The sequence below is a fragment of the Balaenoptera physalus genome (assembly GCF_965194825.1).
Source record: "Balaenoptera physalus genome assembly, chromosome: X".
Taxonomy (NCBI): Eukaryota; Metazoa; Chordata; class Mammalia; order Artiodactyla; family Balaenopteridae; genus Balaenoptera; species Balaenoptera physalus.
In genome coordinates, this window is record NC_138903.1 from 124,859,771 (window position 1) to 124,886,700 (window position 26,930).

At 40.8% G+C, this 26,930-nt stretch overlaps 1 long non-coding RNA gene and 1 pseudogene across 2 annotated transcripts in view; both read left to right on the forward strand.

Annotated features, from left to right (window-relative positions):
- LOC309652047 overlaps positions 1-26,930 on the forward strand; it is a 183,485-nt gene that overhangs the window by 82,368 nt on the left and 74,187 nt on the right. The gene's annotated exons all lie outside the window — the stretch shown is intronic.
- On the forward strand, positions 10,128-14,391 carry LOC309652750 (ubiquitin-ribosomal protein eS31 fusion protein pseudogene; annotated as a pseudogene). The gene is made up of 2 exons: positions 10,128-10,265; positions 13,816-14,391. The product of its transcript is annotated as a ubiquitin-ribosomal protein eS31 fusion protein pseudogene (transcript).

A 26,930-nucleotide genomic window follows, 5' to 3' on the forward strand; every position in this document is an offset into this window, starting at 1 on the left:
GTTGTGCAGATTTAGGTCACTGCCTTCTCCATTGATAAGAGTTTCTAGAGATTTAGAGTCACCCTTGTCTTCCAAATCTCTTCCTGGTACAGATAGGGAGACACCTTTACAAATGGAGATTTCCCTTGTAAATGTAAATGTCTCTTACAAAAGGGTAACTTCTACTCAGCTTTCAGAGCTTTTCCCGTGTCTGCTTTTTCTTAAAAAATTATCTGCTCAAAATAATCCTTATGTCAGAGGCATATTTTGAGGTGGAAATTCTGCTTCCCTTCATAATCAAACATGGGAGAAAATGAATGCAGGAAAAAATAATTGTCTTTATGTCAAGTTGAAGGCTTCAAAATCTTAAGTCAGCAATGAATGAAAGACAAGTGATAACATCTGAGTATAGATTAGCTTCTATTATTGCATCTCCCCTCATTTTTAAGCATATGTACCTCACAATGGAAACATAACATACAGAAAATTTGAAGCTTCAGATTATATGAAACTGCAAGTATTTGAATTTCCACCTCTTTCCTCTCTAAATCTGAACAAACAGAATATTGTTTCTGTCGGTTCCCAGTATTAGGCAGGAAAAGATTTAATAATGCAGTAAGCAGGGCTTTCCCATTTTTAAATGACATTTTAAATCAGGTTTTACTGGAAGCTTAGTTTTCCCCCCAGAATCCCTTAATACACAGAATCAGAAAAAGAAAGAATTAAGAAAACCAGCACCATATTCTTCATTAAGAAAAAAGGAAAAAATACTTTGGGGATAAAAAAATTTTATATGTCAAAGAATGTATAACCTATGCCTATTTAATGCATGATTCCCATTGGATTCTTTGTACAAAGAATGTGTTTCTCTTTTTTAAAAAATGATATGGAAAAAAATCCCTTCAAGGACCCAAACCCCCAAGCATGTAACTGCTAGGCATACGCATCTATAGTCAGTCTGTTATGGGATGTGCACCAACAAAAATGCTCCAACTATAACCACTCTCTTTCCTGTATCTAAGTATACTAGAAGCCCTGTCTATCAACCCTGTCCACCACGAGTAACCTGCTTGTTGATTTTAAATAGGTGCCCTGGTGCCCCTGGGAGAGCAATCTTTAAAAGAGTCCAGCCATCATTTATTTGATGGGTTTGAAAGATGTCTGAACAGAGGCTTGTGCACAGCAAGCCAGGATACCCCACTCTCCAAGCTTTCAGAGCTGGGACCTGTGTCATGGGCACTTACTTTCTCAAGAGAATCCAAGTGCTCTCATTTCTCCTTGGGGGATGGAAAATGCAAAGTTGCTCACTCTTTCGGCATCTATTCATGGAGCACCTGCTATGTGCCACGGTGTTCTAGGCAATGGGGACAGAGCTGTGAACAAAGCAACAGAGGATCCCTACACTCGTGGAGCTAACCTTCTAATGGGCCAGATAACACAAAATTTTTTTAAAAAACAGGAATGCTTATTCCTTTACAAGTGTAAACACTTTATTCATACTTCATCAGTAACTCAATGAGGCAATGGGGCAAGTTAACCGTTGCTGGCCTCTCACAAAGGCTATTCCTTAGATCATGAGCATAAGCCCTGAGCCACAGCATAATTGACCAGAGATGTCTCTAATGAGGGAATTTCACCAGTACTAGTCACATAATCATAAAGCAGCACTTTGCTTTTCTATTTGCCATTTCCCTTTGCGTGCCGGTCTCTCGGGAATCTCACAAGGAAGAGGAGTTCTGGATTAAACGAGATTAGAACATTCCTGGATTCTTGACCTAATACAACTCAGTTACCCTCAAATCTCATCACTATTTCTAACAGACCTTATTTTGTAGTCATGGTCTGATAAAGTCTGGAATATTTGGATTAAACTATTTGCCAAATTTTTCTTTTTCAGGTTCTTGGGTACGGTCACCTTCTTCAGACACGTTATCCTAAGTTGCCCTTTTCCATTTCTTCTTGGAAAGCTCTCTCCCTTCCCAGTAAGTAGATGAGATTAGAAGCCGCCATCCTCAAGCCACCTCCTACCGTTAGTTAGTTACTGACCTCTGGCATCTTCGGTGCCAAATAACATTTATTCATTCATTTACTCAAATTGTATCTACTGAGTGGCAACCTTGATGCCAGGAATATGGCACTGAGTAAATCAGGAACCATCCCTGCTCTAATGGAGCTTATTCTTGTGAGGGGATCTATAAACAAATACACACAATACACCAGGCAGTGATACTTGCTATGCAGCAAAATAAAGCAGGGGGAGGGGGCTAGAGAGGGATAGAGGGAATATTTGAGACAAGATTCCCTGTCAAGTGACATCGATCCTACTCCACATTCCAGCCTCAGCAGCAAAGCTGTTTCCAGGTCATAAAGATGGGGATAAATCCTAAAATAGCTAAATACAGGGACTCTGGCACCAGAAACTGTCAGGTAGGTTTTAACCTCTGCCAGGTGACATTGTTCTGCTCGATTTTCAAATGTTAAGGATGCTTTGTGCTATGGGAAATCTAGCAGACCATTTCTGCAACTTGCATGTGTCAGGCGCGACTTGTCTGTCAGGCACTGCGATAAGCAGTGGGGAGAAGAAGATGAGTGAAACACAGTCCTGCACAGGAGGGAGACATGCTCAGGATGTTCCCTGTCTCAGCAGACTGCGTCGTCATTCACCCGGTTGCCCAGGCTGCAAAACTTGGGATCATTCTTTTTTGTCTTTTAAAGTATTTTTTTAATAAATTTATTTATTTTATTCATTTTATTTTTGGCCGCGTTGGGTCCTCTGTGGCCTTTGCTGCCTCCCACATTGCTCTGCGTCGCCCCTGTGGACCTGCCCTTATGACATACACTCTATCTTGGTAACTCCTTCTCCAGTTCCTCTGCAAAGGTCATTTCCAGCCTTGCCCGTCGAAAATGCAGGAGAAAAAGGTTCATTCAGTTCATCTCAAAAAGCTTGTGCCAATCGGTAATGAAACCTCTAGCCATTAGAATCCCCAGCCCCACATGGAGGCATTTCAATTCTTACTTCTTGAGCTGGGAAGTTTTTGATTTTTTTTATTTTTTACACAGCAGGTTCTTATTAGTTATCCCTTTTATACATATTAGTGTATATATATCAATTCCAATCTCCCAATTCATCACACCACCACCACCCCCCCCCCCCGCCCCCCGCTTACCCCCTTGGTGTCCATACGTTTATTCTCTACATCTGTGTCTCTTATTTCTGTCCTGCAAACCGGTTGATCTGTACCATTTTTCTAGGTTCCACATATATGCGTTAATATACGATATTTGTTTTTCTCTTTCTGACTTATTTCACTCTGTATGACAGTCTCTAGGAGCTGGGAATTATTACATATCTTTGAAGCACACTTCTTTACTTTTTTAACTACTGGCTTAACTCTGCAGCATTTCCCTTCCTATTTGTTCCCTTTGCTCCTAGAACACTTTTATTAAAAACTCTTCCATTACCTGCTGTTTGTTTGTTTGTTTCGGAGCCAAAATAATTTGTTTCCTTGGTTCCTAGATCTGGCTTTAAATGCTCCCTTCTCTTCCAAATTTCAAATATTCTAGGAAAGTATAGGTTTTGTGAACCAAAATTTAATGTAGAAGACCAAAATTTTACACAAATAAAATGATGTACATTTGACCCTTGAACAAGTTGGGTTTGAACTGCTCGGGACAAAGATTTTGCTATGGTCTGAATGATTCTGCACCCCGCCCCCGCCAAATTCATATGTTGAAATCCTAACCCCTAAAGGTGATGGTATAAGTAGGTGGGGCCTTTGGGAGGTGCTTAGGGCATGAGGGTGGAACCCTCATATATGGGATTAGTGCCTTATGAAAGAGGCTCCAGAGAGATCTGTATCCCCTTCCACCATGTGAGGACACAGTGAAAAAGTGTTGGCTGTGAACCAGGAAGTAGACCCTCACCAGAACGTGATCATTCTGGTGCTTTGATCTTGGATTTCTCAGCCTCCAAAACTGTGAGAAATAAATTTCTGTTGTTTATAAGCTACCCAGTCTCTGGCATTTTGTTATAGAGCCTGAACAGGCTAAGACAGTTTTCAATATATGAATTTGGGGGAGATACAAAATGCAGCCTATGGCACTAAGGTGTGTGCCAGTAAATATCAGCTGTGCATCTCCAGTCCACTTCTGTCTCCTGATTTCCAGAATTTCATAGCCATCCTCCTGCTAGACATGATACTGGGATTACCCACATGCACCTTAAACTCACTGCATTGAAAACTAACTGAAAAATCTGTTCTCCGTCTCCACCACTATTGCTTTTCCAATGTCTCCTTATCTCAGTGAGAAGCCTGTACATCATCCTGAGCTCTGTCCTCTCCGGCCCATCCTCCCCAATTTCCAATAATTACATCCTGCCAATTCTACTTCTTAAGTAATTTTAAAATGATTGCCTTCCCCAATGCCACTAGCTTAGACTAGGACACCATCACCTCTTGCCTAAATTCCTTACAAAGGAAAAAAGAGGGAGAAAGAAATTAACAGCACTTTACTAGGTGCTAGACTCTATACTAAATGCTCTGCATGAAATCGTTCATTTCATCTTCACAACAACCCTGGGTGGTAAGGAGTATTGTTGCTGCCATATTCCAAACAAGAAAGCTGAAGCTCACAGAGATAAACCAATTTGACAGCCATCAATCTAAAAAGTGGAAATACCATGATTCGAACACACTTTTGCCTGGAACTAGAGATTGTATACCTGACCATACTGTAATCCCATTGAAAACAATTCTGTAATTCAAGAAGATTATTTCCTATCAAAGAGGCACATGATAGAACCTAAGTCTATCTAAGGCCAAGGCTATTGTTTCATCCACAGTACCCATCACATTGTAAATCTTGAAATGCCACATGTTAGAACATTTCTCCTGAATCATTCAACCCTCTGGCAAATAAACATCTGCCTCTCTCATAGGATGACCTACCTCTTACTATTGATGGCTGTCATTTCTCTTTTTTTTTTTTTTTTAAGATTTATTGATTGATTGATTGATTGATTGATTGATTGCTATGTTGGGCCTTCATTTCTGTGCTAGGGCTTTCTCTAGTTGCGGCAAGCGGGGGCCACTCTTCATCGCCGTGCGCGGGCCTCTCACTATCGTGGCCTCTCTTGTTGCGGAGCACAGGCTCCAGATGTGCAGGCTCAGCAGCTGTGGCTCACAGGCCTAGTTGCTCCGCGGCATGTGGGATCTTCCCAGACCAGGGCTCGAACCCGTGTCCCCTGCATTAGCAGGCAAATTCTCAACCACTGCGCCACCAGGGAAGCCCCGTCATTTCTCTTTGACATTTGAGATTCTAATCAGCTCTCAGCTTTTTTCCAGCACATCTGGTTAAGCTAACGCCAACCCCAACATAATTTCCTCCCTTGCACAGTTCCTTTATTATAGCCACTACCTTCTTGCTATCCCCTCATACACGTTAACTTCTGAAATCTCAATGTTTAATTAAAGATTATGATTTAGAGGTAAGTGCCAAGCTCTTACTATTCTTAGGAAGTAGGGGGATTTTCTGGAGCAAACACATGCATATGAGCTTGTTATATCTGAGAACCAGATGTTCCAAGATTCAAACTAAATATGTATCTAAGGCTCTAAAGCAAACCTGCCTTTTAAAAATAACCTTAAAATTATGCAATAAGTACTAAGCTATGGGGCACTAAACACGCAGGTACACTCACACACACACTATTTTGTTAGATACTACAATATACAGAAATGCATTGATTTCAATAAAAACTTAACTGAGCTCATGCAACGTTCAAGGTGCTAGTTAATTCAGAAAAGGAATGACAGGAATCTAAGATAACACAGAGCAAGGTAGGAAAAAGAGAAAAACATGCTATAAATAGAGATTCAAATGAGGGAGGCACTCCTGGTTACTGATATAAAAAAAGGTTTCATATAAGGTCAGTACAGTCGGCCCTCCATATCTGTGGGTTCCATATCTGCAGATTCAACCAACTTTGGATTGAAAATATATTTTTTTATAAATTTATTTATTATTTTACTTTTGGCTGCATTGGGTCTTCATTGCTGCACGCTGGCTTTTCTCTAGTTGCAGCGAGCAGGGGCTACTCTTTGTGGCCTTGCGCAGGCTTCTCATTGCAGTGGCTTCTTTTGTTGCGGAGCATGGGCTCTAGGCGTGTGGGCTTCAGTAGTTGTGGCACATGGGCTCAGTAGTTGTGGCTCGGGGGCTCTAGAGCGCAGGCTCAGTAGTTGTGGCACACAGGCTTAGTAGCTCTGCGGCATGTGGGATCTTCCCAGACCAGGGCTCGAACCTGTGTCCCCTGCATTGGCAGGTGGATTCTTAACCACTGCACCACCAGGGAAGCCCTGGATTGAAAATATTTTTTAAAATTCCAGAAAGTTCCAGAAAACAAAACTTGAATTTGTCACCTCAGCAACCATTTACGTAGCAGTTACATTGTATTTAGAACTATTTACGTAGCATGTACATTATATTAAGTATTATAAGTAATCTAGAGATGATTTGAAGTATACAGGAGGTGTGTAGGTTACTTGCAAATCCTACACCATTTTATCAATATACAAGGGACTTGAGCACCCGTGGAGTTTGGTATCCACGGGGGTCCTGCCACCAATCCCCCACAGATACCACGGGACAGCTGTGCCTGAGCCAGTGCCAATCAGAAGCACAAATACTTAATAGCAAGAAATGAGGAAGAAAGCCTTCCAAGCAGAATCACCTGATTCAGTACATAGGGGTGGGAAAGAGAGGGGAACCTTTGGGAAATGATGAGTAACAGAGTTTGGCTTGAGCACAGGATCGATCTAGGAAAGAAACTGCAAGATAAGTCTACACAGAGGAATGTCACAGGAAGTCTTAAATTCCATACTTAGGAGTTTGAAACTGGAATTTTTTCTGTATTCGAAAATGTAGAATAGAGAAATGCGATTAAAGCTTCACTAGAAAAATAAACCTGGGGTGGAAAGTGAATTAGGATGACATAGAGATAGAAAGCAATTACAGAAATCCAGACAAGACACAACTTATGCATGCAATAACTCATACCTGGATTCCTACAACAGCACCTACTAGTCTTTCTGTCCCCTTCCGGCTCCTCCCATAGCAGCCAGACTGATCTTTTCCAAATGTTTATCTGATGCCCTTATCCTCATCTTTAAAGCCCTTTGCCCTTGCATGAAAATTCAGGTTGTGGCCCTGATCTGCCTGGCCCTGGGCTAGGTATTCTGCTTTATTTCATGACACTAGGCTTCAGCCACACTGGTCTCCTTTCTGTTCCTCAAATAGACCAAGTTCTTTCTACCACAGGACCTTTGCATATGCTGTTTTTTTGTCTGCCATTCTCTTTGCCCTTTCATTATGTGGCTTGCTACCTTTTTCAGGCTTCTGTGACTCATACCTAAAGTAAGAACTCCTTTCTTATTCTCTATTCATCCCGTAGCTTTTTAAACTCACACCATTTAATGAAACTTAATTTTTGTTTGTTTCTTACTTGTTCTTGGTCTTTCTCTCTCCACTAGATCTTCGGTGGCATGAAGGCAGAGCCATGTCTGCTTTATTCACTTCTGCAGTCCCAGTTCTTAGCACAGAGTAGGTGTTCACTAACATTTATTGCTGAATACATGTTAATGATCTACACTGTATGGCAGGCATTGTAATAGGTCCTGAAGAGACAGCATTGAGTAGGAGAGTATCATTGTCAAGTAGCTAATGATCTAGAAAAGGGAGACAGACATGGAAACAGAGCATGGCAATGGAGACAAGAGTAGAGTCAAGCTGACCAACTAGGAGACTCTTCTCACTGTTTAGGCAAGAAACGATGAGGGTCAGAGAGATGTTTAAGTGGCAAAAACTACAGCACTTTTAGGGAGGAGAGAAAGGAGGAGTGTAGGCCATCACCCACCCCGATTTTTGGATGAAAGAGAGTGATCACAGTGGCAAAGGAAAGAAAAGGGCCATTGAGGAATATTTTAGATGCAGAACTACAAGTCTTGGCAACTGGTAAGGTTTTGAGGAAGAGACAGAAATCAAATGATGACTGAGCTTTGAAGCCAGGGAGGCTGCCAGGATGGTACTTACTGTCCTTACCCAAAGCAAAGATTCTGGGAGAAGGAGAGAGGAAAAGAATTTGAAAAATAGATATTCATTCTTAATTTTCACAACCTTCTCCTCAAACTTAAAGCCTGCCTTTTTATGCAGTACTTGGGAAGTGCAGCTTTAAGTTTTATTTAAAATAGAAAATTTTGACGTTTTGACTAGAGAAATAAGCAGTTTCATCCATAGTGTGAGAAGGAAAGTCAGGACTACAAATAACAAACACTGAACTAGTGGCCTAAGCCCAGCCACTCTCTTTCACCAACTACCTCTTAGTCCACCACATCCAGAGAACGGCAAAGATTTTTAAAGAGGAAAGATTTCATGTAGGGAGAAATATACTTAAAGAAAACCAAAATTCAAGTATATAATTGCACCCAAAAAAGAAACTTAGGCAATTTTTGTGAGCTTTGGGCATCAGGAATACTCACTGATGGTCTGAAAAAATTAATTCCTGGGCTAGATTTGATTGTAAGTGAGAAGATAGCCTTCCAGAACCAAATTTTTTAAAATTCAAGTATTATTTTACAAGAAGTAGAAGCAAACATGCATCTCTGATGGTTAAGTTGGCTTCAAGTTTCTGCAAAGAGAACTTTGAGCCAACTTTCTACCCTCTGAACCTTCCCACTGGCTATAATTTATGTCCATGAACAGCACTCATGTAAACATGTCCAACTTTCTATGGCTACTTGGAAAAAATTGGCCTCAGAATATGGTCTACTCGGTGGCTGCCCAGAACTTAATTAAAATTCCCAATGGACTAAGCTGACTTCAAGTGGTGTCATAACTAAACTTCCTAAAACTCTTCTGCAGAAAAATATGACATGAATCCCAAGTCCAGCCACGATCAATCTTGAACACTCCAAGTGCCATAATTCATGTTGAAGCTGTCTCTACACTGGCAAGTGTTTTCCAAACCAAATTTATGTTTAAGCAAATGAGCAATTCATTTGGAACAGGCTTAACAGATCAAATGCATTTGTATTGGTAGAAAATGATTTTCCAAAGAGTCATGGAGGCAAAACAAAGACCTTCTTTGAGTAAACCTGACTTGCTTCAAAAACATACCCAAAGTCTTCGAAAAATCATTTCCATTTCCCTAGTCACCTGTGAGATCTCACCGTGAGACTGATGATGTTGCTGGGGGGAAATTCTGTTCTTCAAGAGTTTAACAACGTAATAGGGAGATGAGTGTGTCTTCGTGGAAAACAATGGATTTTGGAAGCAGAGAGACCTAGATTCAAATATCGGTTCTGCCACTCTTAATTTTTGGCATGTAATGTAACCTCTTTTGCCTTAGCTTCCTGTGTTTTCAAAAGGGATTACGCCACCAATGCCATATCAGTGTCACAAGAATCAAATGAGACAATGTACATAAAGTAACTAGAATGATGCCTAGTATAAGGTACACAGTAGACAGATTTTAGGTACTTTTTCCTTTATTTTGCTGGAAAGAAACAGCCATGCACGTATTGAAAAATGCCACCCTGGCCTTGGTACATCTCTAGGTTGCAGCCATGAAATCTGCATTTATCACCCTTTCTTTTACTTCTGTTCATATTCAAGTTAATTTCCCCTTCTATTCTCAGAACTGCTTTGTTGTAGCCTCTTTTATTTTCCAAGATAGAGCTTGATTTTTTCCTCCAGAAAGTCTTCCCCATATCATCAGAAACCACGTCTTCCCCATATCATCAGAAACCAAGTACATCTCATGGCTATATTAACCTGATCTATCTCCCCCACAGATGCTCAACATTTTGAGGGTAGAGCCAACGTCTAACTGAACTGCTCCCAAGTGTGCTAAGCTCATATCAGGTGACGAGGTCAGTTGGTATGAAACTGGTATATTAGGGCTTTAGTAGAGGGGACAGTAGAAGTAGGAGGAGAGGTGGTCAGAGAGACTAGCATAAGCTTGACCATCTAAGTTTAGATTTTATTCTACTGGCAATGGGAAGACAGTAGAGGAATGGCAAGTCTGACTTCTATTTTATAAGAGCCACACTCTCCTGAAGTACATAAATCAATATTCAGAGGGTGGAAGAAACATGACCAGTTATCAGACGATTGTAACAGTCCAGGAGAGAGCTAACGATGGTTTACATGGTTTGGTAGAGGGGGCTGTGGAAGAAGAGGACATGTCTGAGATGGAGTCAACACAGTTTGCTGGTGGACTGCATACAGGGGTGAGAGCAAGGAGTCAAGAATGATCCCGGGCTTCCCTGGTGGCGCAGTGGTTAAGAATCCGCCTGCCAATGCAGGGGACACGGGTTCGAGCCCTGGTCCGGGAAGATCCCACATGCCGCGGAGCAACTAAGCCCGTGCGCCACAACTACTGAGCCTGTGCTCTAGAGCCCGCGAGCCACAAGTACTGAAGTCCGTGTGCCTAGAACCTGTGCTCCACAACAATAGAAGCCACCGCAATGAGAAGCCCGTGCACCGCAATGAAGAGCAGCCCCCGCTCACCGCAACTAGAGAAAGCCCGTGCACAGCAACGAAGACCCAAAATTTATAAAATAAATAAAGTAAATAAATTTATTAAAAAAATACTTTGAAAGACAAAAAAGAATGATCCCAAGTTTTGCAGCCTGGGCAACCGGGTGAATGACGACGCAGCCTGCTGAGACAGGGAACATCCTGAGCACGTCTCCCTCCTGTGCAGGACTGTGTTTCACTCATCCTCTTCTCCCCACTGCTTATCGCAGTGCCTGACAGACAAGTAGCGCCTGACACATGCAAGTTGCAGAAATGGTCTGCTAGATTTCCCATAGCACAAAGCATCCTTAACATTTGAAATGTTTCCTGTGATCCTTTGGGCTTTAACTGAACTGAAACACAGATTCACTGTTTACTACAACGTTGTAAGAATGTGGGTTTTCCATTCTGTGGGCTTAAACTCTAGATGGCTGAAGGCCAGACAGGATTCTGTCTTCATACAGCATAACGAGGCCACGCATCACGCTCGTCTAGTGGCGTACCTACTCGGGACCTAGGAAATCCTGGATAATGATAAACTACTCCAAGTGATGGTCTGAGGCTGCCAGAATGAGATATTCATGTGGGATTAGTCAAGGAGTGTAAGCTTACTGAGGACAAAGCCTGTGAGGGACTTAACTCCATACACATTAGAGGACGTTGCACATATTAGGCCAGACTGTATGTCTAACACTGCTATATAATTTTCATACATCTAGTTTAGTACAAAAATAAGTATGTGTAGAAAGGGGATGAAATTAACCACGATAAATTGTAAACAGTTAAGAAGACTCACCTACAAAGAACTTTAAGAGTAAATTATGATATCTTCTAGTGTGATCTACTGCTTACTTCTTGAGATACAGAATGAGTCTAGTTGATCTCTTTCACCGTTTTAATGATATGCATCCTTAAGATTAAAATACAAGAAGCTTTTTCAATACAGCCATTATCTTGGCACCCACTCAGGGTAACGAAATTTCTTACATCACTGGGCATAGGGCAGGACTCCTAGATCTCATCACTACTGACATTGGGGTTGGGTAACCCTTCGTTTCGGGGGGCTGCCCCGTGCACTGTAGAACGTTTAGCAGCATCCCTGGGCTCTACATGCTAGCAGCTACTCTACATGCTAGCAGCTACTCTACATGCTAGAGGCAATCTCACTCCAACCGTGATATCCAAAAATGTCTCCAGACACCGCCAAATGTTCCCTAGGGGGCAAAACCATCCTAACTGAGAACCTCTAGTACAGGGAAAAGGAATTAATATTCATACATTCATTTATTCATCCTATAAACTATGTGAATGCCTACCAAGAAGTAAGCAAGCCTCTGGGAATACACTGGGGAATGAAACAGATGTGGTCTCTGCCGAAACGGAGCTTCCAGCAGAAAAGAGAAAGAGGCAACCAACAAGTACACAAATACATGCCTGCAATAAGTTTTGTTTTTTTTGTTTTTTACAGTAGGTCCTTGTCGGTTATCTATTTTAAATATAGCAGTGTGTACATGTCAATCCCAAACTCCCAATCTATCCCTCCCCCCGCACCCTGCCCTCCCCCCAGCCGTAACCTTAAGTTTGTTCTGTAAGTCTCTGAGTCTGTTTTGTAAATAAGTTCATTTGTATCATTTTTTTTAAGATTCTGCATATAAGCAATATCACATGATATTTATCTTTCTCTGTCTGACTTACTTCACTTAGTATGATAATCTCCAGGTCCATCCACGTTGCTGCAAATGGCATTATTTCATTCATGCCTGCAATAAGTTTTATGAAAGAAAAGAAAAGGATGTCCTGGACAGGATAGTGAGGGATGGCATCTATGAAGAGGTGGCATTTAAACTGTGATCTGAAGAATGAGGAGAAGCCGGCCAGGGAAGAGTGGGAAGAGGAGTGTCTGAGTCCGAGAGAACAGCATGTGTGACGCCCTTGCTGTGACCCAGACGGTGTGCTGGTCCCACCCCACGCACGTGTCGTTTAGGACGGGCGCCCTAGGTCCTGGCTGTCCACAGCAATCCCACGTGCACCCGTGGCCCTCTGATTATTCGGATGATGAATTAGACTGCCACCTTACATTCAAATATTACAACATTTGAAGGGGATTTGGTTCCTCTCTCTATGCTACACATAGGCTTCCCTCAGAGATACTGCAAGTTTGGTTCTACACCACTGCCATAAAGCGAATATGGCACTAAAGCAAGTCATGTGAATTCTTTGGTTTCTCAGTGCATATAAAAGTTATCTTTACACTGTACTGTATGTAGTCTACTAAGTGTGCAATATCTTTCTGCCTAGAAAAAATGATGTTTGTACCTTAATTTAAAAATACTTTACTTTGCTAAAAAATGATAACCATAATCTAAGCCTTCAGAGAGTTGTAATCTTTTTGCCTCGCTGTTGGTGGCTGCTGACTGATCAGGGTGATGGTTGCCGAAGGCTGGGGTGGCCGTGGCACTTTCTTAAAATAAGACAACAATGAAGTTTGCTGCATTGATTGACTCTTCCCTTCACAAACGATTTCTCTGTAGCATGCAATGCTGTCTGATAGCATTTGACCCACAGTGGAACTTCTTTCAAAATTGGAGTCAGTCCTCTCAAACCCTGCTGCTGCTTTATCAACTAAGTTGATGTCATATTCTAAATCCTGTGTTGCCATTTCAACAATCTTCACAGCTTCTTCACCAGGAGTAGATTCCATCTCAAGACACTTTCTTTGCTCATCCATAAGAAGCGACTCCTCATCCATTAAGGTTTTCTCATGAGATTGCAGCAATCCCGTCACATCTTCACGCTCCACTTCTACTTCTAGTTCTCTTGCTATTTCCACCACAAATGCAATAACTTCCTCCACTGAGGTCTTGAACCCCACAGAGTCATCCATGAGGGTTGGAATCAACTTCTTCCACACTCCTGTGATTGTTGATATTTTGAACCCTTCACATGAATCACAGATGTGACTCCTTCCTTTCCAGAAGGTTTTCAATTTACTTTGCCCAGATCCATCAGAGAATCACTATCTATGGGCAGCTATAGCCTTAGGAAATGTATTCCTTAAATAGTAAAACTTGAATGTTGAAATGACTCCTTGATCCACGGGCTGCAGAATGGATGTTGTGTTAGCAGGCAGGAAAACAACATGAATCCCCTTGTACATCTCCATCACAGCTCTTGGGTGACCAGGTGCTTTGTCAGTGAGCAGTAGTGTTTTGAAATGATTCTTTTTTTCAGAGCAGTAAGTGGGCTTAAAATATTTAGTAGCCTGTGGGCTGGCGCAGCACCCTTTCTTTCGGATCCGCCATCTGCAGTGGCACTGCTGCCAGTTTGCAGATTTTCGTGAAGACCCTGACAGGAAGACCATCACTCTCGAGGTCGAACCCTTGGATACAATAGAAAATGTAAAGGCCAAGATCCAGGACAAGGAAGGAATTTCCCCTGACCAGCAAAGACTGATCTTTGCTGGCAAGCAACTGGAATATGGACGTACTTTGTCTGACTACAACATTCAAAAGGAGTCCGCTCTTCATCTTGTGTTGAGACTTCATGGTGGTGCCAAGAAAAGGAAGAAGAAGTCTTACACCACTCCCAAGAAGAACAAGCATAAGAGAAAGAAGGTTAAGCTGGCTGTCCTGAAATACTATAAGGTGAATGAGAATGGCAAAATCAGTCGCCTTCGTCGGGAGTGCCCTTCAGATGAATATGGTGCTGGAGTTTTTATGGCCAGCCACTTTGACAGACATTACTGTGGCAAATGTTGTCTGACCTATTGTTTCAACAAACCAGAACACAAGTAATTGTATATTGGTTAATAAAAGACATGAACTAATGGAAAAAAAATATTTAGTAAACCATGTTGTCAACAGATGTGCTGTCATTCAGGCTTTGTTGTTCCATTTATAAAGCACAGGAAGAGTAGATGTAACATAATTCTTAAGGGCCCTAGGAGTTTCAGAGTGGTAAGTGAGCACTGGCTTCAACTGAAAGTCACCAGCTACATTGACCCCTAACAGGAGAGTCAGCCTGTCCTTTGAAGCTTTGAAGCCAGGCATTGACTTCTCCTCTCTAGCTATGAAAGTCCTACATGGCATCTTCTTCCAATAGAAGGCTGTTTTATCTCCATTGAAAATCTGTTGTTTAGTGTAGCCACCTTCATTAATGATCTTAGCAAGATCTTCTGGATAACTTGCTGCAGCTTCTATATCAGCACTTGCTGCTTCACCTTGTACTTTTATGTTATATATATGGCTTCCTTCCTTAAACCTCATGAACCAAACTCTGCTAGCTTCAAACTATTCTTCTTCTGCAGTTTCTTCACCTCTCTCAACCTTCACAGAATTGAAGAGTTAGGGCCTTGCTCTAGATTAGGCTTTGGATTAAAGGAATGTTGTGGCTGCTTTGACCTTTTATCCAGACCATTAAAACTTTCTCCAGATCAGCAATAAGGCTGTTTCACTTTCTTATCTTTTGCATGTTCACTGGAGTAGCACTTTTATTTTCCTTAAAGGACTTCTCCTTTGCATTTGCAACTTGGTTAACTGTTTGGTGCAAGAGGCCTAGCTTGTGGCCAGTCCTGGATTTCAACATACCTTCTTCACTAAGCTTAATCATTTCTGGCTTTTGATTTAAAGTGAGAGATGTGTGACTCTTCCTTTCACACTTAGAGGTCATTGTAGGATTACTTATTGGCCTAATTTCAATACTGTTGTGTCTCAGGGAATAGGGAGGCCTGAGGGGAGGGAGAGAGTCGAGGAAATGGCCAGTGGGTGGAGCACTCAGAACACACACAACATTTATCGATTAACTTCCCTGTCTTATATGGGCACAGTTTGTGGCCCTAAAACAATGACAACACTAACATCACAGATCACTAATCACACATCACCATAACAAATATAATAATAATGGAAAAGTTTGAAATACTGCAAGGATTACCAAAATGTGACAGGGACATTAAGTGAGCAAATGCCATTGGAAAAACGGTGCCAACAGACTTTCTGGACACAGGGCTGCCACAAACCCTCAACTTGTAAAAAAAAAAAAAAAAAAAAAAAATGGTATCTGCAAAGTGCAATAAAGTGAAGCACAATAAAACAAGGTCTGCCTGTACAAGAAAATTGAGCCCCATTTAGGTCAAGTAATTTGTACAAGTTCAAAAGTTAATAGGTGACAAAACCAGGGTATAAAATTTGTGTCCCACCTGACTCCAAAGTCAATGCTTTTAACTACTGTGCTTTAATGTCTCCCATAGGGAGGGGAAGGATGAAATAAGATAGAAGTACTAAGCAGATATGAGATAGTAAAAGTGGAAGTGATAATGTGAAACACAATAAATATTTGAAGAAATGATATGCTTTGCAATGAGATTAAAGCTGGAATTGGGATCATTGGAACCTGATGGCATGATGGCTCCAACAGGACCTGCAATCAAGTGTTCTTAGAAGATCAGAAGCAACTTCCTCACCAAAGTGGTTCTGGAGGACTATTCACAAAGCACGTGGTTGATGGTGGCATCAGTGTATAATAAAAGAAACCCTGCACAGAAGTCAGTTACAAAGGTTCAATTTTTGGCTAAGACACCTACTAGACATGGGACCTGAAGTGAGTTTCAACCACTGAGATTATTTCCTCATCTCCATAATAGATATACGGGCACAAATCCTACCTAAATCACGGTTTGTCAAGAGACTCAAATAAGGTAATGCCTGTGAATGTGCTGTGTAAACTAGAAAGTACAATTTACCATCCTAGTAAAAGCAGGCTTTTAAATATATATATAGCCAATATTTTATTTTTTTATTTTTATTTTTTTATTTAATTTTTTATTGAAGTATAGTTGATGTACAATATTATATGTTACAGGTATATAGTAGAGTAATTCACAATTTTTAAGAATTATGCTCCATTTATAGTTATTATAAAGTATTGGCTATAGTCCCTGTATTGTACAATATATTCTTGTAGTTTATTTTTTTTGGGGGGGGGATGCGTTACATGGCTTGTGGGATCTTAGTTCCCTGACCAGGGATTAAACCCGGGCCCTCAGCAGTGAAAGCGCGGAGTCCTAACCACTGGACCGCCATGGAATTCCCTCCTTGTAGTTTATTTATTTATTTATTTATTTATTTTTTATGTAGTTTATTTTATACCTAATAGTTTGTACTTCTTAATCCCCTACCCCTATCTTGCCCATCCTCCCTTCCCTCTCCCTACTGGTAACCAGTAGTTTGTTCTCTAAATCTGTGAGTCTGCTTCTTTTTTCTTATATTCACCAGTTTGTTGTATTCTTTAGATTTAACATATAAGTGTTAACATACAGTATTTGTCTTTCTCTGTCTGACTTATTTTACTTTGTGTAATGCCCTCCAAGTTCATCCATGTTGCTGCAAATGGCAAAATTTCATTCTTTTTTATGGTGGAGTAGTATTCCATTGTATATATATATACCACATCTTCTTTATCTATTCATCTGTTGATGGACACTTAGGTTGCTTCCACATCTTGGCAACTGTAAACAATGCTGCTATGAACACTGGGGTGCATGTATCTTTTCGAATTAGTGTTTTTGTATTTTTCAGATATATACCCAGGAGTGGAATTGCTGGGTCATATGGTAGAAGGAAATAAAAGGAATCCAAATTAGAAAGGAAGAAGTAAAACTGTCACTATTTGCAAGTGACATGATACTATACATAGAAAATAAAGATGCCACCAGAAAACTACTAGAGCTCATTAATAAATCTGATAAAATTGCAGGATACAAAATTAATATACAGAAATCTGTTGCATTTCTATACACTAATAATGAACTATCAGAAAGTGAATTAAGGAAACAATCCTATTTACCAACACCTCAAAAAGAATGAAATACCTAGGAGTAAACCTAATTAAGGAGGCAAAATAATTATGCCCTCAAAACTATAAGATGCTGATGAAAGAAATTGAAGATGACACAAACAGATGGAAAGATATACCATGTTCTTGGATTGGAAGAATCAATATTGTTAAAATGACCATACTACCCAAGGCAATCTACAGATTCAGTGCAATTCCTTCAAAATACCAATGGCATTTTTCACAGAACTAGAACAAAAAATTTAAAAATTCGTATGGAAACACAAAAGCCCCTGAATAGCCAAAAGAATCTTGAGAAAGAACAGAGCTGGAGGAATCATGCTCCCTGACTTCAGACTATACTACAAAGCTAAGGTAATCAAAACAGCATGGTACTGGAATAAAAACAGACACATAGAGCAATGGCACAGAATAGAAAGCCCAGAAATAAACCCACACACTTACAGTCAATTAATCTATGACAAAGGAGGCAAAACTATACAATGGAGAAAAGACAGTGTCTTCAATAAGTGGAGCTGGGAAAATTGGATAGCTACATATAAAGGAATGAAATTAGAACATTCTCTAAAACCAGATACAAAAATAAACTCAAAATGGATTAAAGACCTAATGTAAGACCAGAAACCATAAAGCTCCTGGAAAAAAATATAAGTAGAACACTCTTTGACATAAATCATAGCAATATTTTCTTGGATCAGTCTCCTAAAGCAAAGGAAATAAAAACAAAAATAAACAAATGGGACCTAATTAAACTTAAAAGCTTTCATGCAAAAAAAAAAAAAAAAGCTTTCATGCAGCAAAGGAAACCATAAACAAAATGAAAAAACAACCTACTGAATGGGAGAAAATATTTGCAAATGATATGGCCAATAAGGGGTTAATATCAAAAATATATAAACAGCTCATACAACTCAACATCAAAAAAAAACCCAAAAAACAACCCAATGAAAAAATGGGCAGATGATCTGAACAGACATTTTTCCAAAGAAGACATACAGATGGTCACCAGGCACATAAAAAGATACTCAGTATCGCTAATCACAAGGGAAATGCAAATCAAAACCACAATGAGATATCACTTCACACTTGTCAGAATGGCTATCATCAAAAAGAACACAAATAAATGTTGGCGAGGATGTGGATTAAACGGAACCCTTGTACGTTGTTGGTGGGAACATAAATTGGTGCAGCCACTGTGGAAAACAATAGGAGATTCCTCAAAAAACTAAAAAAAATTAAGTTTTTTGAGCCATTAGCATTTCTGCTTAGGTATTCAGTCAACTTCTTTATTTTTTCAATACACTGAATTCTTCAGAAGATCTGAAGATCCCTGGTGGTGCAGTGGTTAAGAATCCACCTGCCAGTGCAGGGGACATGGGTTCGAGCCCTGGTCCGGGAAGATCCCATATGCCGTGGAGCAACTAAGACTGTGTGTCACAACTACTGAGCCTGCACTCTAGAGCCCGCGAGCCACAACTACTGAGCCCGCGAGCCACAACTACTGAAGCCCATGTGCCTAGAGCCCGTGCTCCGCAACAAGAGAAGCCAACGCAATGAGAAGCTCGCTCACCACAACGAACAGTAGCCCCTGCTCGCCACAACTAGAGAAAGCCCACATGCAGAAACAAAGACTCAACACAGCCAAAAATTAAATAAATAAATAAATAAATCTATAAAAAAAAATGCGTGTTCTCCTGGGAAGGAATATAGATGTGACATTTTTTCATGTCTTGGTTGAACTGTCTGGTCAGATACACTAGTCTGGTTGTAGCTGGATGTAGCAGCTTGATGGACCTGTATGCCACTACATCAGTGTTCCCCATTCCACGATGGCCTTCACGAGCTCACCCACAGCAGAATTTACTGTATGGCTCTCACAGTTGTTTCTAGTTGGGGAAAAGACTAAACAAAAGAAAAAGAGAAAGTATAGCACTCTGTTCTAGGCAGAAATTACCAAATATCAAGTTGGCATTGCAGTGGTACTTTTTCATATCCATCTGTGCTTGCCTGCTTGTACAATCAACACTTATTGTCTGGGATTTCAAGCAGTTTAAAAAAATATTTCTAGAAATACAGTGCCCCTTTGACCTTTAATCAACCTTTCAATTGTCATTTGCTATAACAGAAGAATGTTGGAAAATGCCTATTCTTTTACCTCATTATTTTTTTTCACATAGAGGGGCTGTATTTTTTTTTTTTTTTTTACAGTAGAACAGAAATAAAATTTCTCAACTTATTTGGAAGGGGGTTTTAAGTGACTATCTAAAGTAGCTTCCATGGTGTCTTTTTTTTTTTCTTTCGGGTTTTTGGTTTGTTTGTTTTGTTTTATTTATTTATTTATTTATTTATTTATTTATTTTTGGCTGTGTTGGGTCTTCGTTTCTGTGCGAGGGCTTTCTCTAGTCGCAGCAAGTGGGGGCCACTCTTCATTGCTGTGCGCAGGCCTCTCACTGTCGCGGCCTCTCTTGTTGCGGAGCACAGGCTCCAGATGCACAGGCTCAGTAATTGTGGCTCACGGGCCCAGCTGCTCCGTGGCACGTGGGTTCCTCCCAGACCAGGGCTCGAACCCGTGTCCCCTGCATTGGCAGGCAGATTCTCAACCACTGTGCCACCAGGGAAGCCCCATGGTGTCTTTTTTAAGCTAATATTTTTAAGCAAGTTTATTAAGATATAATTCACATACCATAAAATTAACTCCTTTAAAGTGTACATCTTCAGTGGCTTTTAATATACTCACGGAGCTGTGCAACCATCACCAGTACTCAACGTTAGAACATTTTAATCACCCCAAACAGAAACTTTATACCTATTAACAGTCACTGTCCCGTTCCCAATACCCTCTCCTCCCTCTCCCAACAGCAACCACTACTCTACTTTCTGTCTGTATAGATTTGCCTATTTTGGACATTTCATATAAATAGAATCATATGACATGTGGCCTTTTGTATCTGGCTTCTTTCATTTAGCATCATGTTGTCAAGGGTCATCCACATTGTAGCATGAATCAGTACTTCATTCCCTTTTTTTTTTTTTTAATTTATTTTATTTTTGGCTGCCTTGGGTCCTTGTTGCTGCACGTGGGCTTCTCTCTAGTTGCGGCAAGCGGAGGCCATCCCGCGCTGCGGTGCACGGGCCTCCCACTACAGTGGCCTCCCCTGCTGCGGAGCACGGGCTCCAGGCGCGCAGGCTCAGTCGTTGTGTCTCGCCGGCTCTAGAGCGCAGGCTCAGTAGTTGTGGTGCACGGGCTTAGTTACTCCACGGCATGTGGGATCCTCCCGGACCAGGGCCCCAACCCGTGTCCCCCTGCATTGGCAGGCGGACTCCCAACCACTGCGCCACCAGGGAAGTCCTTCATTCCTTTTTATAGTCATAATGTTCCACTGTGGACATACCATACTTGCTTATCCATTTATCAGCTGATGGAAATTGGAGCTGTTTCTACTTTTTGGCTGTTATGAATCACACCTCAATGAACATTCATGTACAAGTTTCTGTGTAGACATCTGATTCCATTTCTCTGAGCTATGTACCTAGGAGTGGAATTGCTGGTTTCCCCCAAAAGTTTAAACAATTGTAATTTGAATAGTTATTGTAGAGATGGGTTATTAAGATAAAATAATTGGAATTCTTCTCATAAAACCACTGTAGGCAGGCAAGAATTTGTATTAGAAAGATTTAATTTAAAGGTTAAAAAGATTGACAGATTATTTCTCAGATTTAATAGCTTGTAATTAAGCTGTTATCAACTTTAACACTTCAAAAGCTATTTTCTTCTTGTAACTGGTCATTATGAGTTAGGTTTCTTTCTGCCTGTTTTAGCACCGCTATTACTATTTATGAATTTCATTACTGTCAAATTATAAATTATACTAAGAAGGATTGCTATGTCAGATCATAACTCTTAGGCCATTTATATGTTTAATTTACAAGGTTTAAAATAGCTGTATTGTTATATTTGTGAATAATTAAATGAGCTAATACTGTGACAGAAAATATAAAAACAGATGAACATAAAATGTGCTTGCTATTTCATTCATTCACTAGGAATAAGGAATACAGTTTTGTTATAAAAATCACAAAACACTTTCCTGGCTTTAGTTTGAAAATGCAAGCACTAGTTTTTAGAAGTATTTTCTTAAATATATCATTAAGTACATTTACTGTAATTGAAGTGATTTACGCTCTAAAATAACTGCACTGTCAGTCTTGATTAGGGCAGAAGGAATCATCAGGAGAGGCTGAAGTTCGGGGACTGAAAGTGGAGGTTTCAATCAGCCCACTGCAATCAGCCAGCTCCTCACAATGCCCGCAGGACATCCTTAGGAGCTAATTAGGCCTCGAGCTACATTCTCTAGAATCTACACTCTCCATAGTCAATTGTAGGGATGGGGACTTTCAGAACAGACCATGTGATGAAACATTTGAGAACTTTTTAATGTTATAATTAACGTACGGGTTTAGTCACATCTCCACTTAGTCACATCTCCGTGGAAAAGACCCTGTTGCTAGAGATGAAATATCCTTGCCCCTATACAAGGCCAAGGCCTCCACTTGTGCCCTAGATCTCATCCCTTCTTACCTACTAAAGGACATCACTCCAGCAACTCCTCCCCAACAACGCTTGCATTTTCCCCTTTCTACTCCACTGTCCCCACCAGCACACAAACATACTGTCATTTCTCTGATATTACAGAACAAACCACACAAACTTCCTTAGACCTTAATCCTCCTGTCAGCTATCTCCTCATTTTTATGCTTCCATTTGCAGTAAAACACTGGGAAACAGTTCTCTGCACATCCTGCCTCTAATTCATCTCCTGATTTCTCCTCTTAATCCCACTATGATCAGGCTTTCCACCTTCACCAAAGTTGATCTTGTCCTGCTCAGAAATGACCTTCACGTTATAAACCCCAGGGTCAATTTTCAACTGTCATCCTAGTCGACCTATAGACAACATTGAATATGAGAGACATTTCCTCCCTTTTCTTTTCTTTTTTTTTTTGGATCGAATCCGGGCCCCCAGCAGTGAAAGCGTGGAGTTCTAACCACTGGACCACCAGGGAATTTCCCCCCGTCCTTTTTCTTATTAAGCTTCTTCACTTACCTTCCAGGGAGTTTTTCTCTGGGTTTTTCTCCTATCGGACTGGTTGCGCATTCAAGGCTTCCTTGGCCAGTTGCTTTCCTTGCACTTTTCACACTGCTGTGCTCCAGGGCTCAGTCCTTAGAGTGGGTCTCTTTTCTATCTACACTCTCCTCTTGGCTTTAAATACCATCTACATATTGATAACTCCCAAATTCATATCACCAGTCCATACTTCTTTCCTTAACTCCATACTAGTACATTTTACTTCCTATTCAACATCTCCATCAGTTGTCTAATTGACATCCCAAAATAAGCGTGTTCACAACATAATTTTTGAGGTTCTATCAAAACTTACTCCAGCCTCATTCTTCCCCATACCGTAGGCAGAAGTGCCATCCTTCTCGTGGCTCGGGTCCAAAAGTTTGGCGTTATCCTTGATTTCTCCATATGTCCCTCTCCCTCTCTCCCTCTCTCATAGTTCATATCTAATCCTTCAGCACCTCGTACTGCCTTGTCGAACCACTATAATCTCTTGTCTGGTTCCTTGCAAAAGCTTCCTAACTGTTCTCCCTGTTTCTCTCCTTTCACCCTGTAGCCTGTTCTCAAAACAGCAGGCAGAAGGACCCTGTTATTACACAAATCAGATCACGTTATCCCTCTGGTTGAAAAAGAATCCTCAATCGCTTCCCAACTCAGGGCTCAGAGTCAAGTCAAATTCCTACACAGCCACACTTGGTACAGTCCAGTTAACTCTATGACCTCATTTCCCAATTAATCACTCTGCTTTTTTGCCTCAAAATTGCTATTCACATTCCTGTCCTGGGTCTTTGCACTTACTGTTCCTTCCTCCTAGAGATCTCTTCTCTAATTCTGTCATCTCCATCAAGTCTTCCTGAAGTCCTCTTTTTCAGTGAGGCCTACCATGCACATATGCTCCTCTACCACTAACGATCCTTCACTGGCACTAGCCCCATCCTGATTTTTTTCCAATGTCCTTATTTATTATGTTTACCGCTTATTCACTATATCCTACAATTATAATGAAAGATCTATGAGGGCAAGGATTTTGGGGGGAGTTGCTTTCATTCATGCTGTTTGGCAAGCATTTAAAATAGTACTTGACACACAGTAGCTACTAAATAAATATCCGTTGACTAAATATATCAATCAATCAAACTCAGCATATCCAAAACAAAACTTAGGAAGTTCCTCTCCCAGACCCATATCTCAGCAAATGGTACCACCGTTAATCTCATTGCTCAAACTTAAGACCTAGGAACCTGCCTTGATTCATCTTTTTCCTCCATCAGCAAATACAAGCAGTTTATCTTCAAAATACATCCAGAACTGGCCACTTCTCACCACCTCCACCACTGCTGTCAGAGCCCAGTCCACCATCATCTCTTACCCGGGTGACTGGTCTCCTTGCTTTCACTCTAGCTCCACAGTCTATTGACACTTCTGCCAGACTGATACTTTTATCTCTCAAATCAAAATATGTAATCTCCACATTCTTAAGTATTCTAAGTGGATGCCCACTACACTTGGAGTAAAATTCAAACTCACCATGAGCCATTCAACTCAACAGATCAAAGCATAACAGGGACTTAGGACTAAATATCTAGAGATCCTTCTTTTATTTTAATGCTAAATGAAGTCAGCTCTATCCAAAGGCAAACTATAGCCTGCCCTGTGAATGGTAAGGTCATCACTAAAAATCTCTCAGACAGACACAAAAATGCAAAGCATTTGAGTGAATAATGTTTGTGACAAGAAAAAAAATTTGAAAAGAATAGCAATCAAAAGAAATGTAATCGGATTAGATTTACCCATTGAAAGATAGGGACTATCACAACAGATTAAAATAACACAATATAGGAAAACAGTATGGAGGTTTCTCAAAAAACTAGAAATAGAATTACTATTTGACCCAGCAATTCTACTCCTGGGTATATATCCCCCCCCCCAAAAAAACCAAAAACACTAATTCAAAAAGATACACGCATCCCAATGTTCATAGCAGCATTATTGACAATTGCCAAGATATGGAAGCAACCTAAGTGTCCATCAACAGATGAATGGATAAAGAAGATGTGGCATATATATATATATATGTGTATACACACACACACACACACACACACACACACACACACACACACATATATATATATATATATAGTGGAATATTACTCAGTCATAAAAAAGAAGGAAAATTTGCCATTTGCAAAAACATGCATGGACTTGGAGGGCATTATGCTAAGTAAAATAAATCAGACAGACAAAGACAAATACTGTATGTTGCCACTTACACGTGGAATCTAAAAAATACAACACACTAGTGAATATAACAAAAAGGAAATAGATTCACAGATATAGAGAACAAACTAGTGGTTACCAAAGGGAAGAGGGAAGTGGGGAGGGGCAATATAGGGGTAGGAGAGTAAGAGGTACCAACTATTATATATAAAATAAGCTACAAGGATATATTGTACAACACAGGGAATATAGCCAATATTGTATAATAACTATAAATGAAGTATAACCTTTAAAAATTGTGAATCACTATACTGTACACCTGTAACTTACATAATTTTGTACATCAGCTATACTTCAATAAAAGATAATTTTAAAAAATAACACAATGGGAGAGGAACCAAGATGGTGGAGTAGAAGGATGTGCTCTCACTCTCTCTTGCGAGAACACCAGAATCACAACTGGCTGCTGGACAATCACTGACAGGAGGATGCTGGAACTCACCAAAAAAGATACCCCACATCCAAAGACAAAGGAGAAGCCACAATGAGACGGTAGGAGGGGCGCAATCACAGTAAAATCAAATCCCATAACTGCTGGGTGGGTGACTCACAGACTGGAGAACACTTATACCACAGAAGTGCACCCACTGGAGTGAAGGTTCTGAGCCCCATGTCAGGTTTCCCAACCTGGGGGTCCGGCAACAGGAGGAGGAATTCCTAGAGAATCAGACTTTGAAGCCTAGTGGGAATTGACTGCAGGACTTTGACAGGACTGGGGGAAACAGAGACTCCACTCTTGGAGGGCACACACAAAGTAGTGTGTGCATCGGGACCCAGGGGAAGGAGCAGTGACCCCAGGGGAGACTGAACTAGACCTACCTGCTAGTGTTGGAGGGTCTCTGCAGAGGTGGGGGGTGGCTGTGTCTCACTGTGAGGACAAGGGCACTGGCAGCAGAAGTTCTGGGAAGTACTCCTTGGCGTGAGCCCTCCCAGAGTCTGCCAGTAGCCCCACCAAAGAGCCCAGGTAGGCTCCAGTGTTGGGTTGCCTCAGGCCAAACAACCAACAGGGAGGGAACCCAGCCCCATCCATCAGCAGACAGGCGGATTAAAGTTTTACTGAGCTCTGCCCACCAGAGCAACAGCCAGCTCTGCCCACCACCAGTCCCTCCCATCAGGAAACTTGCACAAGCCTCTTAGATAGCCTCATCCACCAGAGGGCAGACAGCAGAAGCAAGAAGAACTACAATCCTGCAGCCTGTGGAACAAAAACCACATTCACAGAAAGAGAGAGAAGATGACAAGGCAGAGGGCTACGTACAAGATGAAGGAACAAGATAAAACCCCAGAAAAACAACTAAATGAAGTGGAGATAGGCAACCTTCCAGAAAAAGAATTCAGAATGATGATAGTGAAGATGATCCAGGACCTCGGAAAAAGAATGGAGGCAAAGATTGAGAAGATGCAAGAAATGTTTAACAAAGACCTAGAAGAATTAAAGAACAAACAAACAGAGATGAACAATACAATAACTGCAATGAAAACTACACTAGAAGGAATCAATAGCAGAATAACTGAGGCAGAAGAACAGATAAGTGACCTGGAAGACAGAATGGTGGAATTCACTGCTGAGGAACAGAATAAAGAAAAAAGAAAGAAAAGAAATGAAGACAGCCTAAGAGACCTCTGGGACAACATTAAACCCAACAACATTGGCATTATAGGGGTCCCAGAAGGAGAAGAGAGAGAGAAAGGACCAGAGAAAATATTTGAAGAGATTATAGTCGAAAACTTCCCTAACATGGGAAAGGAAATAGCCACCCAAGTCCAGCAAGTGCACAGAGTCCCATACAGGATAAACCCAAGGAGAAACACGCTGAGACACATAGTAATCAAATTGGCAAAATTTAAAGACAAAGAAAAATTATTGAAAGCAGTAAGGGAAAAATGAAAAATAACATACAAGGGAACTCCCATAAGGTTAACAGCTGATTTCTCAGCAGAAACTCTACAAGCCAGAAGGGAGTGGCATGATACACTTAAAGTGATGAAAGGGAAGAACCTACAACCAAGATTACTCTACCTGGCAAGGATCTCATTCAGATTCGATGGAGAAATCAAAAGCTTTACAGACAAGCTAAAGCTAAGAGCAGTCAGCACCAGCAAACCAGCTCTACAACAAAT